The 16,175-nt window shown below is 35.5% G+C and overlaps 1 long non-coding RNA gene across 1 annotated transcript in view; it reads right to left on the reverse strand.

The window, feature by feature from the left end:
• Positions 1-3,288: 3,288 nt before the first annotated feature.
• LOC148131466 (uncharacterized) overlaps positions 3,289-16,175 on the reverse strand; it is a 41,812-nt gene continuing 28,925 nt past the window's right edge. The window contains exons 2-3 of the long non-coding RNA XR_015748894.1: positions 10,171-10,226; positions 3,289-6,858 (exon numbers count right to left, since the gene is read on the reverse strand). This is a non-coding gene — a long non-coding RNA (uncharacterized LOC148131466). The remainder of the gene's footprint in view (positions 6,859-10,170; positions 10,227-16,175) is intronic.

Raw genomic sequence — 16,175 nt, forward strand, 5'->3', positions numbered from 1 at the left:
TGCACCATTTTTTCCTGAGGCAGTGCTAATGATAAAGCTGGGTGGAATTGCTGTAGCACTATTTTGGAGCTACAAATAAGCAAACAATGAACTAGTTTAAAAATAAACTAGATGACCAATCATATATTTCATGGAAAAGGATTCAATTTTATCACCTCGTTGGTAGAACACTTTGCCTAAAAATGTGACAAAACAAGCACCAGGATGAAATAAGACATCATTTTGGCAGTATGCCAAGTCTTCTGGTTCAGTTCAGTTTTGGATAATTATTGTTTTTGATCTGCGTTCAATATTATACCTTGCCTAGTGGGGTTTTGAACTGGGTGGCCTTACAAATTTAAGAAATTTAATTTAATCAATTATTTTTTCTTGATAAATTCTTGATTGGAAGTTTGAGTCTCATAAGCAACACAATATTTAATTTCTTTCATTTATAAAAAGTCAATGTCAACATATAATTCTGCTAACTTTTTATGTTTTTGAAAATAAATACATTGAAACATAACCATTTCTAATATAGTCTGATTGTTAAATCAAGCAATAATCTGATCTCTAAATTACAAATCTACCTGCTAGTAATGCAAATAATGGTGCCTTACAAAGTTGTTGTACCGAGTTAATGGATATGAAACTGAAAAAATACATGTTTAGTATTAATTTGTCCTGAAAATGCTGAGATTATCTGTAATATTTAAAAATAAATCAATAAAAATCACCAAATCTATTGAAATAATGTGCAAAGAAATGTAGGTTTTTACAGTCAGAGTGAAAGAGTGATTGGAGAATGTCTGTGGAGATTCTTAATCATCCAGGTCATAGTTGTCTCAAAAGGCAATTGGATGTGATTGAGGAAATTTGATGGAAAGAACTGTTTTTGGTTCACATGCTAGAAAGCACTTAAGTTGGAAGAAAAATTTACTAAATGCTTTTAAAACCAAGCCATTCAAAAATATGTCATGAAGCCAATACTCGAAATGATTTAGAAGTTTATGTTTCATTTCAATTTACAATTAAAAATAGAATATTTTTTAGCTTTGCCAGGTCTTTTAATAGAATTCATATCTAATGTTTTGATACTTAAAGCTCTTTTTAAGCATTTGCTAAGATGTTAAGATTCTGCAGGTTTAGCTTTTTTCCAGAGAAATTTCTATAGTAGCACAATGATATGACATGATGACTATTTATAGAACCAGATATGTACTTGAAAGGGAATTATGAAATTACCCTTAGCTCTTTAACTGAATGAAGCTGAAGAGTGAAAAAGCTCATATTTTGTCCTAGAAACAGTACATTAGGCCATGCACTGTGGCTCAGATGCAGATCTTTTTTGGTCCTTAATGTAAGATTTCTCAGTCCACTCTAGGGAGATGTTGTTTTTCTCTAAAGTTGGGGTTCTCAAACATTGTTGTAGACTTGTAATTTCTTTTGCTTCTCAATAGCCAGAACAGCTGAACTAGTTTAGCTCTCAGCAATTATAAGAAAGTTTCCAGAGGTAATCAATTGCTGACAATGTGGATTTCTGGCTAGTGTGAAGTGATTCAGAAATATATTGTAGTTCTCAGCAAACTGTTGCAAGCTGTGTCAATCCCATGTATAGGGTTCATAGGATAACAATAGAAGAGAATATATGTAGCTCAGAATTAAATTGTGGAGTCCCTGGTGCTCTCTGAGCTTGGTTGCAGGGGTTTCATTACCTGGCTAGGTAACATTTTCAGTGCTAGAAGGGAGTTTGCTCTCCATTTATATGCAATTGCTTGCCCTCTCAGTGTTGGTAAGGGTGTTGTTTTCTCTGTGGACCTTATTGATATACACGTTTGAAAATTGTGATGGATTAAATTTCTAATTCATCTTTATTCTTACACTTCTCCCTCCTTTATAATTGAGCAGAACCATGAAGTTTAGAAAATTAAATAAGTCATGGTAAGATATGCCCTACATATATATATATTTACTTTTAAATAGGGAAGGATATTATATCATCTTAAGGTCCTTTAAAAATCCAATTAATGTAAATCTATTTGCATCTGAAATTTAAATTGCACTTGTTGCTATTTAATTGCCACAGAGTGTTTGTTTTAAAACTCATCATAGAGATCTAGGAAGCAATGCTAGTTCACAAATGTAGATTTGTGAAGACTGTTATGTATGTTAACAAAGCTGAATGTAATGAAATACTCCTCAAAATAAGAAAGAATCCAGGTATCCTAGTGATCTTACCACACATTAAAGTTTCTGCACATTTTAGTATTGGATGTTAGACAGAACAGAAGAAGAAAAAGGTATAGGTGTGCTCAGAGCAGATGACAGCAAAATGAGTAAACAGTGTGATCAGGCAACTGAATGCAACCAAAATTCTGAGATGCACCAGCAGGAGAAAGGAGTTCCTAATCCTGCTAGACAAGGCCTCACTTGGAATACTGTGTCCAGTTCTGGAGACTTCACTCAAAAAAGATATTGATAAGATTGAGCAAGTCCAGAGATCGGCAACAAAAATGGTGCAAGGTCTGAGGGATCAAACATATCAGGAGAGATTGGAAGAACTGAATATATACAGCCAGAGGACAGAAGGGAAAGGGGTGACACGACTGAAACCTATTAGGATGTGAATAATGTTCTAGAAGGAAGTATTTTAAATATTAAGCAAAAATCAAGAACATAGGAGCATAGCCTCAATCCAATGGGAGAAAAATTCAAAAGGAATGTTAGAAAGTATTACTTCAGAGAAAGCGTAGCGGAAGCTTGGAAGTAGTGGGTCAATCATCAGTAACTTAATTTAAACATGTTGCTCTTGGAATAAACACATGTCCATAATCCAACACAAATTTAAAATACAAAATAAAAATAAAATTAATAAAATATAAAAATAATAATTAAAAATAATAAATTAAAACAAAAACAAAAAATAAATTCAAAGGCAGACTCGATAGACCTCCAGGTCTTTTTCTGCCATCAATTTTCTATGTTTATAAGAGAGAGTCTTTAAATGACATTGAGAATGATTTTAGAATCAAATAATTATTGGTATAACAGGGTCCAGGAATAAGATTTTAGAAAGGTTCGTCATATGGAACGGGTTGCAGATAAATATTATACTAGAAAGCAGAAAAACGATTTGATTCAGAATACAGCTGGATTAATTTAGATGCCCTTCTTAGTTCCTCCTTTGTTCAGTGGCATAAATCAGGAAATCATTATTCTTTGAGAGACCAACCTAAAGCTATTATTTGCAAAACAGATATTATAATTTGTTGTATAATGCAGAGAATAAATTGCTATCACAGCAGAGACTTTAAAAAGTGAATATTTTTATTTTGAATTCTCTTAAATTCATTACAGCAAGGAAACACATCTCTTTTTGGAATGCATAAATGAAGTAACATCATCAGCGGCTAAGATTGTAAACTGAACTGTATATACAAGATATTAAACTCCACTGTAATCAATCAGTGGACCTTACTCTGAGTAAATATACTTAGAATCAAGTTATTAGTTTTTTTCATAATATATTGTGCATGAAAAATGCAGCTGTTATAAGATATATATTTGATAGTTTTATAAGATATATATTTGATAACTTTATCCACACAGAATAAATAGCATGTTCTTTTTATCGAATACAACTGTCCTATTACAGGGCTGCTTTAAGTTCTTTCTGTTCAGTGGCATTCTGTTGTTTCTGATGCTTATGAACATTTTAGAGAGTTCTGCAAAAGTGCTTTAGTTCCTTAGACAGACACCATGAACTTGGAATGGATTGGCAAAACTGTGACATAGTAAATATGAATCATTTAAAAAAAACTAAATTTGGGATCAAATTTATGGAATTCCCATGTTGATTATGTGAGAAACCGATGAACATATTGTATATATTATTTTTGGGGCTGGGACTTTCAAACTCCCTTTGTGATGTATTATTGGTTCTTATTAGCTATTGCTGCAAGGGTGGGAAACTTCAAGACCCTGCTGCCAATTTTAAATTAGTAAGTGACCTATGCCAAAATCCATATTTGAATGTTGCTCTTTCTCAAGAGCATCTTTGAAAGTTGGGAACAGATAATGATTACTAGGATATACATTAAAGCAAGATGAAGAAACAGCCAGATCCTCCTGGCTGGAAAATCAGAACTGTTACCTAAGATAAAAAAGCCATTTTTTTCACTGTGAGAAATGCAGATCCCATATCTGCATAGTTCAGTTATTATCAGTGGGCTGTTTTGATTCACCTGATGTTACCCACTTCCATGCTTAGTCCAAAGAGAAACCTGAAGACATATAACTCTGCTTTGTTTCTCCTCTATCTTCGCTACAAATGAAGAGGTAGAACAATAGAGGAAGAAACCAGGGTTAGCTAGCACAACATAGTGCGTTGGCTGGAATTTGGACCCTAGCACATCCCAGTGCTGACTCTTTCACTTTTGATTACTCATGATCAACAAGCATTATCTGGGCAGCATAAAAGCAACTAAGATAAATACAATAAAATGAGTGAGTGGCGGTGAACTTTTTGGGCTTGGCGTGTCAAAAATTCAGAAAATACCTAACTTGAGTCTGCCCGTGTGTCACCTCCCCCCCCCCGCAAACAAAAGAGAAACAATTCTCTTATCTCCTTACATTTAAACCACCCTAAACAGTGGCAGTCAGCAAAAGTGCCAAGGCTGAGCCTGAAATTGAGACCCAGGTCTTGGCTTCAGCTTTTAGTATCACCACTGCCACCCAAGATGGCTGCCTTGTGCTGTTCCTTAAAATGTGCAAGTCTTGGGAAATTGTGCAATTGTTCCCATGGCCCAGCATTCCTCAGGAAGTGTCATACATGCTGTTTACCTTCAAGTGGTGTTCTCTTCAAGCCTCTGCAGCCTACCCAAGGATGCTCTGGCTCACATGAGACTTTTATTTTTAAAGGGGCTCACAGAATAGTCTTCTTTGGCTTCCACACACTCCAAAAATCACACAAGAACATGGCATAACTTCAAAAATAATTGTTGCCAGATGTTGATAAATGCTGGCATGCCATCCAAAGTACTAAGTAAATGATTTTTTTTTATCAATTATTAAAATATCTCCAGAACCATGATAAAAGTGAGAGGTACATTATTAAAAACAAATCTGAACAATACTATAGTCATAGACCAACATAAGAAGGATGGGATTTATAAATGGAAGGTAGTACTTGACCATTCAGTGGCTATTCCAAGTTGTGACTAAAATGCTATGGACTAGCTTGGACTGAGAAACACCCAGTTTTCTTCTGTGGCTAAAGATGAACTAGAACTGGTTCCCATATAGCCAGTTTAATTTTTATTTATTTATTTCTCACATTTCTATACCACCCACCTCCCTCAATGATACCTTAAGCACTACATTAGACTGCTGGGTTTTTTTTTGGGTGGGGGGGAAGAGAAACATTGTTACAAAATTTGATGGTTGATGGTTTCATTCAGCTTAATGGCAGTGGTTGGTCATCTATTTGTTTGAACTTTCAGATCCCTTGATATGAATCTAAGCAGTTAATTTACTTATCTTAATTTTTATTAACTTTATGCAAAATTTTGTTGTAAATAATGACAAGTTTGTTTTTAGTTCTAAAAAAGGGTAAACATATTCCTGTTTTAAAGGGCAAAACAACACTATAGAAAGCCTCTGGGAACCCAGTACCCCCCCCCCCAGATACGTTCAACTGGAGGCAATGGGAATTTATAGTTGGAGAGATCTAGAAGGCACTGAGTTGGAGAACATTTCCATAGAATCGAAGAGGCTTATGTTAGGACTATTTAAAATTCGAAAGAAACCTTTTTTTAAAAAAAAAACGGTGAAGTATGCTGAAGAGTTAAGGTGGGAAGTGAAATGTAGCTTTGGATGTAATCTGAGCGATTTGAATGCTTTTAAAGATGAATTGAACTTTGTGTGTGTGTGTGTGTGTGTGTGTGTACACGTGTGCCTGTAAGAAAATTGACGTAAACTTCCTGTGAGAACTCTGTGTTTAGTGGCCAGGCTTTACTGAGTAACAGAGCAAGAAGTCAGAACTGTGATTATTTGCACTGACCAGAGCTTGTCTGGCTGGGGCTGTGCTGTCTCCACACAGTTGGACTAGATCACGCTTGACACAGCGAGAGAGGGAGAGAGCAGCTTGTGGCTCCAGCATGTCGGGCCCACTAGGCAGGTTGATGAATGTGCTGAGCTTTAAGAGCTTGCCACCCAGGCCAGGCCAGCCCAGGCCAGCCCGGCCCATCCACAATGACTTACAGTTTCCCAGTCTCCCTCCCTGCACCTCCCCCTCACTTCTTCCCCTCTGCACCATGACTGCTCTCCACATAAACACTGCTACTCTATCTTCAAAGCCTAGTCATCATGTCAGTGTGTCAGTTTAGAGCAGGCTGGGATCACCCTGCTGGAAAGCCAGGCCTCTGTTGGCCGAGCCTCTTCAAATAAACAGGGTTAAGACAAGGCGTTTCTTTCTGTTTTCTAAATTGCAGAGGCTGCTTTTCTCCTGGAGGCGTTGAAAGTATTCCTCCCCCCCCCCCTCCCTAAAACCTCGGCAGCACAGCACCAAGTTGACGTGAAATATTTCTTCCAGGGTTGTGACACATTTCCCCATTTACGCCTCTTCCCAGAGGTTATGTTGTGCCTCCTCCTGAGAACCTTTGCAGTGGAGACATCTGTGTGGGAAGGAAGCCTTGAGGGATTGCACAAGGCTGTCATCTCTTCGGAAAAATGTGCTTTACTTTCATATTGTTCCCAGCAGGATCTTCCCATTCCATGCATCTGTTTTCATTTTCTTCCCAATGGTCGTTTCAAGATATTTTCTCCTGCATCTTTCCTTTCTCTTCTTCACCCATTCAGACATGATGAATTTCACCTGTGCTTGAAATAGGGAAAAAAACAATAAAAATTTATGGGTGCTTAGGGAAGGATTGTTCAGTAAACCATCACCAATCCTACAAGTCATCTCTGCAAATAATAAGCAGTAAAAACTTATTTTAAAAATCATGTAAATACTTGGAACATGACATAAGGAGAAGGACCCAGGAAGTATTTTTTTTTTTAATGAGATAAAATAATGGCCTATATTTAAATTTGTACAATCGGCTCTGAGGGTGAATGGCATGGCTGATTTGAGAATGACTGATCCTTAATATGATTTCAGGTTTGTTTGTTTTTCTACATATTTTGGTGGATTTCTATTTTTAGTATGTCATATTAACGTATTTATTTAGTTAAATATACAGTGCAGTATGATGTGAAGCAAATGATTGGTATTGATACTGAATGCATTTCTCATTCCAAAAGAATATTTTTGAGACAGCAAATACAACTGGTGTTTCTGAAAACGATGGCTATCACTAATTCGGTTGACGAGGCTATGATAGTTTGAGAAGAAACACATAAAATATATTTTTAGTTGCTTAAGCTGCATAAGTCTAGTGAGAGATGTTAAGCATAAAGGAAAGGTAAGCAAACAACGTCTTCCTAAGAACCTAATTGAACCATGGCCTACCTTTTCCAAGTAGTCTTCGGCTTGCTACCTTTCATTTACAGTTACAACAGCACTGAAAAAAGACTTATGACCATTTTTTCACACTTATGACAGTTGCAACATCCTCATAGCCAATGGTCAAAATTCAGATTCTTGGAAACTGGCATGTATTTATCACAGTTGCAGTCTCCTGGGGTCATGTGATCACCTTTTGTGAGTTTCTGACAAGTAAAGTCAATGGAGAAGCCAGATTCAGTTACTATTACTATTACTACACATATTACTAACTTAATCACTACAGTAATTTACTTAACAACTTGGCGACATAGGTTGTAAAACTCATTTAGCAACTGTCTCGCTTAACAAGAGGAAATTTTGGGCTCAATTGCAGTCATAAGTTGAGGGCTACTTGTAAGGCCCACATGGCTATTGCCAGCAATTAATGTGGTGGAGAAAAATCCACTATTGTACTATTATACTATTGTACTTGATTTCAAACATGAGAATACTGGTGATATTCTCATGAAGAATGTATTGTATTCTTCAGTTATTGATTGATTGAGTCACCAAGGCTGTGTACATGATTACCCTGCCTTTTGAGTAACTTGCAGCTTCTCTGGCTTACCATCCTTCCCATTTCTCACCACAGTTGTTAACTGCAGTTGTTAGGTTAGTAACATGGTTGTTAAGTGAATCTGATTTCCCCCTTGATTTTGTTTATCAGAGGGTCACAAAAGTTGATCACAAAAGTTGATCACAGGACACTGCACCTGTCCTAAATAGGTGACAGCTGCCAAACATCTGAATTTTGATCATGTTTCCATGGGGATGCTGCAGTGATCATAGGTGTGAAAAATGGTCATAAGTCACTTTTTCAGTGCTGTTGTAACTTTGAACAATCACTAAACAAACTGTTATAAGTTGAGGCCTTTTGTGGATGATTTGAGAAGATCCATGATCAAGCTATTATTATTTTTTAAATTATTATTTATTGAATTTATTTATAACTTTAGCCATCTTGGTGAGATATGATCCATAAAAGGTGAAATATAAATAATTGTAACAAATAAATAAACACTGGAATAACTATAAGTAGTGAATATTCATCAATGGGCAATATACTTTTTATATTTAGTATGGATTTATTATTTGAAATGTTATTCTTCAACACACAAAGGATCACCTGCTCTGGATAATAATATCACATCAAATCAGTGGTGGGATTCAAATATTTTTACTACCGGTTCTGTGGGCTTGGGGCATGGGCATGGCGTGGCTTGGTGGGTGTGGCAGGGGAAGGATACTGTAAAATCTCCATTCTCACCCAACTGCAGGGGAAGGATACTGCAAAATCCCGATTCCCTCCACTTTCCTGGAAGAAGATTACTGCAAAATCCCATTCCCTCCCCACCTCACTAACCTGCTTTCCAGCTCCATTCTCCTGTGCAGGGCAAAAAGAAAAAAGAAAAAGACCCAGCCGATCAGCTGGGTCTCAGGAAGCAGAGAATAGATGGGGGCAGGGTCAGTCAGAAGCAGTATTTGCCAGTTCTCCGAACTACTCAAAATTTCCACTACTGGTTCTCCAGAACTGGTCAGAACCTGCTGAATACTCACCTCTGCATCAAATACTTTTGCTCCAAGGAACTTGCTTATTCTGCTTTCAGGGGTTGTCCAAGAAGATCTATTACCAAAAGCTGAAGGAGAACTTCCTATCAATGTACCCCTAGGATACATTGTTTTCCAATGTTCCACACATACTTCCAACTATGTTGTCCTCCCCAGCAACAACAACCACAAGTCATAATCCATCCATGCATCCATCCATCCATTCATCCATCCATCAATCCCAAACAGGTTGGACAGTGAAACCAGTTATTGTGAGTGGTAGTGGCCTTTCTTTCAGTGGATGTCTTCAAACAGATACTAGAAAAAGTGCTTTAATGGAAAGCTTTAATAAAAAGCTTTTAATAAAAAAATGCTTGAATGAAAAGCTTTAATGGAAACTTTTCTTTATACAAAAGTTCTTATAAAAGAACTCTTGCATCCAGGAAGTATTGTGATTTGATGTAATACCGAAACTTATTTCCTATTTATTTAATTCTGAGATCTTTCATTGCTTCACCCTACCTAGTACAATTTAATTTTATTAATAATCAGTGAAGCTATACTATTCCCCACATCAAATTTAGAGCGGGACTATGTGTATAAAGTATAACATTATTTGATCTAAGAAAAATCCAGTATAAACTTAATTAGCAGTACTTTTTTCTGCTTTTTAGCAAGACCATAATTTTAAAATATTCTGCAGCTTGTGACCCAGTATTATATATTTAAATTTAAGAAAAGCATCAACAGCAGCATATAAACATGCTGTGAAAACACCTGCTCACTCTCTTATACATAACGTGCAAAAACAAGTTGATTTCGATCAAGTCTGTATTTGTTTCCAACAGGTAAACCTGGCAAAATTTTTGGCATAACTTGCAAGCTAATTGTCATTCAGGCTAATCCTGTATTGAACTGATTCCAACCAAAAAAATAATAATTCTGTGTCCTTGAATAATCAGCAAAATTGCAAACTGTTATTGGCTGTTTCTCTCTTAAGTTCATCTATTTACACAGATTGACTCACTGTATTTAGTCTCTGTGGTATTTTGCTGTCTGAAGCATACAGGTGAATATGCAGGCAGTTCTCATACCTGGGATGAATGTCCTGGTGAATTAAGAGTAGCTTAATCAACTTCATTTTCACAAGCTGTAATAGTAGAGAAAAATAGGTGGAGACTTCCAAAAGAGACAGAAGAACAACTGAGTCCAAACAATAAATAACTCTGGACATATCATCTAAAAGTCAAATTTTCAGCTGGAAAAAATAGATGTTCCTCTAGGCTCCCCCCATCCTCAGATCTTTAAACTATTGGTCCAGAATGTATGTCCTTAACTTTACAACACACATTTACCAGAATTGGTGAATTTCATAGCTGCGCATGAATTTAATAGCATTTAACTATTTGTGAGTCAGTAAACTATTTACAAAACTGATGTCCATGTTAGAAAGGCATTAATCTATAGTGGCAATAAAAATAATTAGGTAAAGCATGCAGTAAATGCTTCTTTAATTCTTTTCAATCATTTCAAAATAATTCTAGTACAGTGCTGAGTGGTCTTTCTCCTATAGAAATTCTCCTATAGGGGATATTTTCACCCCAGATTGTTTTTTTAATGGACTTGGCCTATTTTCGGACTCCATATTTCTTTCTTTCCTTTTTCTTTTTGGGTCTCTCCTCCTAGACCAAATTTGGTCCTATTTTGTTTTCAGAGACTTCTTCTGATGATGGGTATAGTATCAAACTCCTTATGATTTCTTTATAATATTCTATTGGGTTAAAAAGAGTTAAACATGTAGAAACATTCTTAAACTTGGCATTTGTAACAAATACTATCTCTAATTTTTACAGGTGTTTGTAATTGTTCAAGAATTTTTTTAAAGTGAATTATTCTGCTGCCATTTTTCAATACATAATTTCCTCAGATGCAGGCTATTTTTGCTGAAACACTGACTTGACATTAATGCATGTACTTCTTTGAATGGAAAACCAAATGCCTAGAACTGCTCAGTGAAAGAATGATGAAATTATTTTTCATTCAGAAATGTATGCAACATGCCTGTAATCATAGGCATTTATCCATGAAAAAGGGAACCCTCCAATTTCCTGATTTTAGGGAACTATGAAGTCATGTGTAGGCATGTTGCAGCTACCTCAAATACTTAGAGTGACTGTATGAACAGGATGTCATCTCTCAAAGGCTTCAGTTCAAATATTAAATCTATTCAATAGATTGACTTATAGTAAATGATCAAAACACTACATTTTTACTGGAGGAAAAAAACATTATTCTAACTTTCTACATAGATTGTCCACATGCACACTATTATATTTTGTTGTATTTATATTTGATATATGATTTTTATTTCTTTATTCAAGTTCATTTATTTTGGGCTGAAATTTTCCCCAGAACATACAAATATGTTTATCAAGAAATAGAGTACACATTTACTTTGGTTTTCCTCTAAGTCCTGTTGCTTCTTTCAATGACTCTGTTTTACTGTCTGGAGGTCATTAGTATTGGAATGGGAAGGGCAGACTTTGACTCAACCCAAGAAAAATCTAGTAGGTGTGGATTTGTGTCCTCTGGATTCTATCTCTGGTGATTTTTCATCTTTGACTCTGGGAGAGATGGCATACTATCCTTCAAAGCCAATTTGCAATTTAGGTTAGGATGGCAGCTGCCTTTACAGAATTTTGTGTTACACACCAGTTGGGTCTGTTCTTGGATCAGGAAACTTTACTTGCTGTACTTGTTGTCTTAGTCCCTTCTTGGATTACTGCAATTTACTCTACATGAAGCTATCCTTGAAGACCTTCTGGAAGCTATACTTGGAATGGAGTGATGCATGTAGTTATGGCCACACCAAGCTACATCCACTATTCAGTGAACTGATATGACTGATTAGGCTGATTCATTATGAGATTATTAATCCATATGTGGCACTGGGTATTTTGTGGGAATGTCTGTCCCCGATGGTATCTGTCGCTACCCCACTGTATAGTATGATGACACACTTTGAATCTCTTCCTTGAATCAACCCTTAAATGTAAGTAGGAAGCACATATTTTAAGTGATCTCATTGACTCTGTTTTCCTCTATGAAATGAGATGTAAGTAATGAAATTACCAAAGAAAAATCAATTGAAAGATTGCAGCTTGAATAAAAATTATTTACTTTAAAAGTTCCAATGGATGGGCTTTTTCTTTAAACATTGTGCCAGCAAGAAAAGTTTCCTGTACCAGTTATTTGATGGCATCAGTGTTATTTTTTCATAAACCATAGTTGCCATTTAACTAATTTAGTAGCATTTAAAAAAACCCAAAACAATAAGTATAACTTTCTGAAGGTTTTTTCTATTTTGATCATGGACGGAATTCTCTGATTATTTTTAAAGCAGAGCACTATTAAAAACATAAGTAGCCATGAAAATTAAGGTCAAGCTAGACCTGCTTTGTGGGTGTCTAGGGAGGAGCTATTACTATTTATGTCCAATGGTATTTTGCTACTGATGAGCACTCATGTTGATTTTATATGATTATATATGAAAGCAGACTAGTTTTATAAAAGTGACTGCACATTTAAAATGTCATGTCATATAAATCTTTCATTACTGCTTTTACTCATACCTGTAAGGATAACATATTAACTAATAATCTAATCCAGCCTTCTTAAACATGGTGTCCTCCAGATGGGTTGGATAGCAGTTCCCGTAATCAGACCAATTACTGGAATGCTAATAATTTTTAATTTGATTGTACTCAAGTATAGAGGCTTTCCAGAAAGAAAGCATTAATGAGCATTGTAAAAATAATGACTTTGAAAATGTTACTAAATAAAATAGTTTTCTATCAGACTCATTTCCCCCATACTGCACGATTATCATTAAAAATGGATAATCACTTAAATTTATTTTCTTATTTTCAAATGTCTTGATTGCTTTTTGTACAGTATGAGATTCAGCAATGAAGTTAAATAAGAGATCTTTAAATAAGAGAGTTCAATATGGGGAAACCTGTTTGTCATATATTTCAGAGATGGATTTCATCATTCATATGGTTAATATCATTCATATGGGTGTCAAATTCGATCGCATCATGGGGCAGAGATTGTGATGTATCGCAATGCTTTTCACCTTTACGGAGCCGGGTTGGGTGTGGCCTGCATGTGACATATTCACCCATGGGCTGCTACTTTGACAGGGTTAGCGTAAACCCCATTGAAAAGTTGTACGTTCATTTTCCAGAGCTTTTCTTTGCTCATCTAAAAACCTGGTATACACATAACTCGCAGTTTGAATCATGGGATTAGCTTCAGAATTATATGAATTCTAGTTTCAATATATTAATTAGCAGGTAGAATTGATTCAGAAATGGTCAGTTGCACTTAAAAGTGAAACATATCTTATTATCTTCACATTAGCTTACAATGAGCAGTGGGCGAGAGGGGGATAGGCTAAAGAATGCCTGAAATTTTTCAACAGCATGGGAATTTCTTTCAAAATCTTGGATGGTGTGATTACCTTTAGTAGGTGAATCACAGGAAAAGACAGTGTGATGTGTATTTATGTAGACTTCAGGCTGTATCTAACATTCCTTGTTCAGAGAGAAAGGGGCAAAGGAGAATTGGATTCAATATACTTACCTAGGAAGCAAAACAAAAGTATTTGAGGATATCACTTAAAAATGTAGTTACGAGAGACGGGCTTTTGTACATTGTGTGGGAGATAAAAATTTGTTCAGAAGACCATTGCAAATTGGAATGCATAAATGGGAAGCTGAAGTAATGCCAAAGAAGTATCAAGTTAAAGAAAATAAAAATATGTAGAGTGTTATGATTAGCGTCTAAGCAATTTTCCAAATGATAAAAGCAAAGCACTATTTATTTTAAAGTGTTAACTTTAAAAAAGGTCAAGTACAAGTTAATAATGTTTCCTTGCTATGGAGAGAATGAAAAGGATAGTCTGGTGTCTTCTTTTTTATCCTTTAAAAAGTTTGATTATGGCTCTTCAGGTATGAACCCTGATCTGAATTAGGACAATGATATTCAGGAGGAGGCAGCCTGCTAATGTTCAAAATCTTTTTTCAAAGAAAATATACATTTAAATAAAAAAGACTATATTTCTTGTGATGTAGAGTACTGTACCAAAAGACCTAGTTCCTAATAATGATCATACAAAGTAAAAAGTTGGAATGGTTGGGGATGGAGAGAAAGGAAGCAACAATATAATATTTTGCTACAAACTGCCAGTGACATCCATCTACCCAAGAAGAAAATGTTCTAGAAGAAACTCTACATCAAGAAACTGTTAGGAAAGGGTTGATTTTGCTGCCTCCAAAAAAAGATTTAATTATCTCAGTTTTTTAAAGTTGGCAACCAATAATGTAAATCAGACTGTATTGCCATATTAGCACTGCAGAGAAAACATTGCTGAAACATAAATAATAGCACATATTTAAGATTTATAATGATTTTTTGGGTGGGCGTCTTATATCTTTAAACTTTGTCAAAGTTTAGTCAGTTACCTTAGGAGAGGTCATAGTTTCTTAGTATAGCAGCAAGGCAAAATCAGACTCTGGTACCATTAAAAAAACAACTGAAATTAAACACCAAGTTTAACGTTTAGAAAAAAAAAACTTCATGAATTCTGTGTCAGTGGCACAGAGGATATTAGTTGGTGTTTTAAACTCTACCCCTATCTCTTAAATTCTTTGGTAGGCTTCTAGAATGAGGTAATTTTTCCTTGATATAAATTACTGTGAGAAAAGCCAAACTAGCAAGGAACACAGAGCACGGGAACATTAGTTGTACTTCCATTTGGAAAAGAAAATAACCATTATAATTTAATAAGCTTTTCAATTTGTAATTGAATTTGTTTTTTTTTTTAATTAGAAAAAGGCCAGTGGAGCTGTGAGATTTCTTTTAAGAACCTGCCAGTAAGCTAAAAGTTTTTCTTGATGGAAGGGAAACTAAGTAAAACTACTTTTGAAGGTGAAACTTGATACAAGACGTAGACCATTTTTCACTGTTTTTCTTCTGAAATGACTTGCCTGATCAAATAATTAAACTCATCATTAAATGTCAAAATAAAAACACTTTACTAGGCTATTTTGTACCAGACAAGTACAAAATGACAGTGAACTCTTTCCTGCATCTAGTGGTCATCCATATTTTTGCAAGTCAGATATGAAGCTCCACTTTTTTTGCTATTATTTTTACTTTTTAATTCTTAATTCATTCATTTATTCATTCACTCATTCATTCACTCACTCACTATAGTGTCCATCTTACTGAATGATGCTGGGCTGGCTAGAGTTCAAAATATATGGTTAAAACAATAAAATATTTTAAAAAATAAATGCAATAAAAACCATCCAAAATACAGTAAATATACATAGCAGCTGAGATACTTAGTCATTTAACAGTAAAGCAAGAAATTGGGGCCCTGGACACATTCAGTGCCCCAGGCTCAGAACTACAGATAGATTTTTAAAGCCTTATAAATGACCAACAGGATTGTGGTCATTCTAATTTTCGATAGGAGAATAATCCACAGAGCAGGAGCCACTGCAGAAAAGGCCCATCTTCTTGTTCCTACCAGCTGACACTCTTTGTTAATCAGTAGCCTGCCCAATCTGATGAATTGGATGAGTAGAGACTCATGGAAAAAGTGATCCTTCGGGTAATCCAGTCCCAAGCCATATTTAAAGGTAACAGCCAGTGCTTTGAATTGCATCCAGAAACATTTTGATAACCAGATCATGCAATAGTGATGTTGTGTATGCTGGATATTTAGCACCATTTACTACCTGCCCCCTGGTTGCATCCTGCACCACCTGAAGTTTCTGAATGCCCTTCAGGGGCAGCCCCATATAGAGTGAATTGCAGTAGTCTAAATGACTGATTACAGGGTGTTAGGTATAACATTGATACCAAATATGGTTTGGGTGAATAAATATATAAAACTTAGATATCATGGTTTAAGTGCTTATCACTTTAAGCACAATGCAGCAGGCAATTAGCCGATTAAGGGTGCGGTTAGAAGTTACAATATAAGGAAGCATTAGAAGCTGGAAAGCTTACTGTGAGTTTACTG

Source organism: Notechis scutatus, chromosome 3 (genome assembly GCF_049901735.1).
Source record: "Notechis scutatus isolate UNSWTSFEM ecotype Mainland chromosome 3, rNotScu1.2, whole genome shotgun sequence".
In the NCBI taxonomy this organism is placed as follows: domain Eukaryota; kingdom Metazoa; phylum Chordata; class Lepidosauria; order Squamata; family Elapidae; genus Notechis; species Notechis scutatus.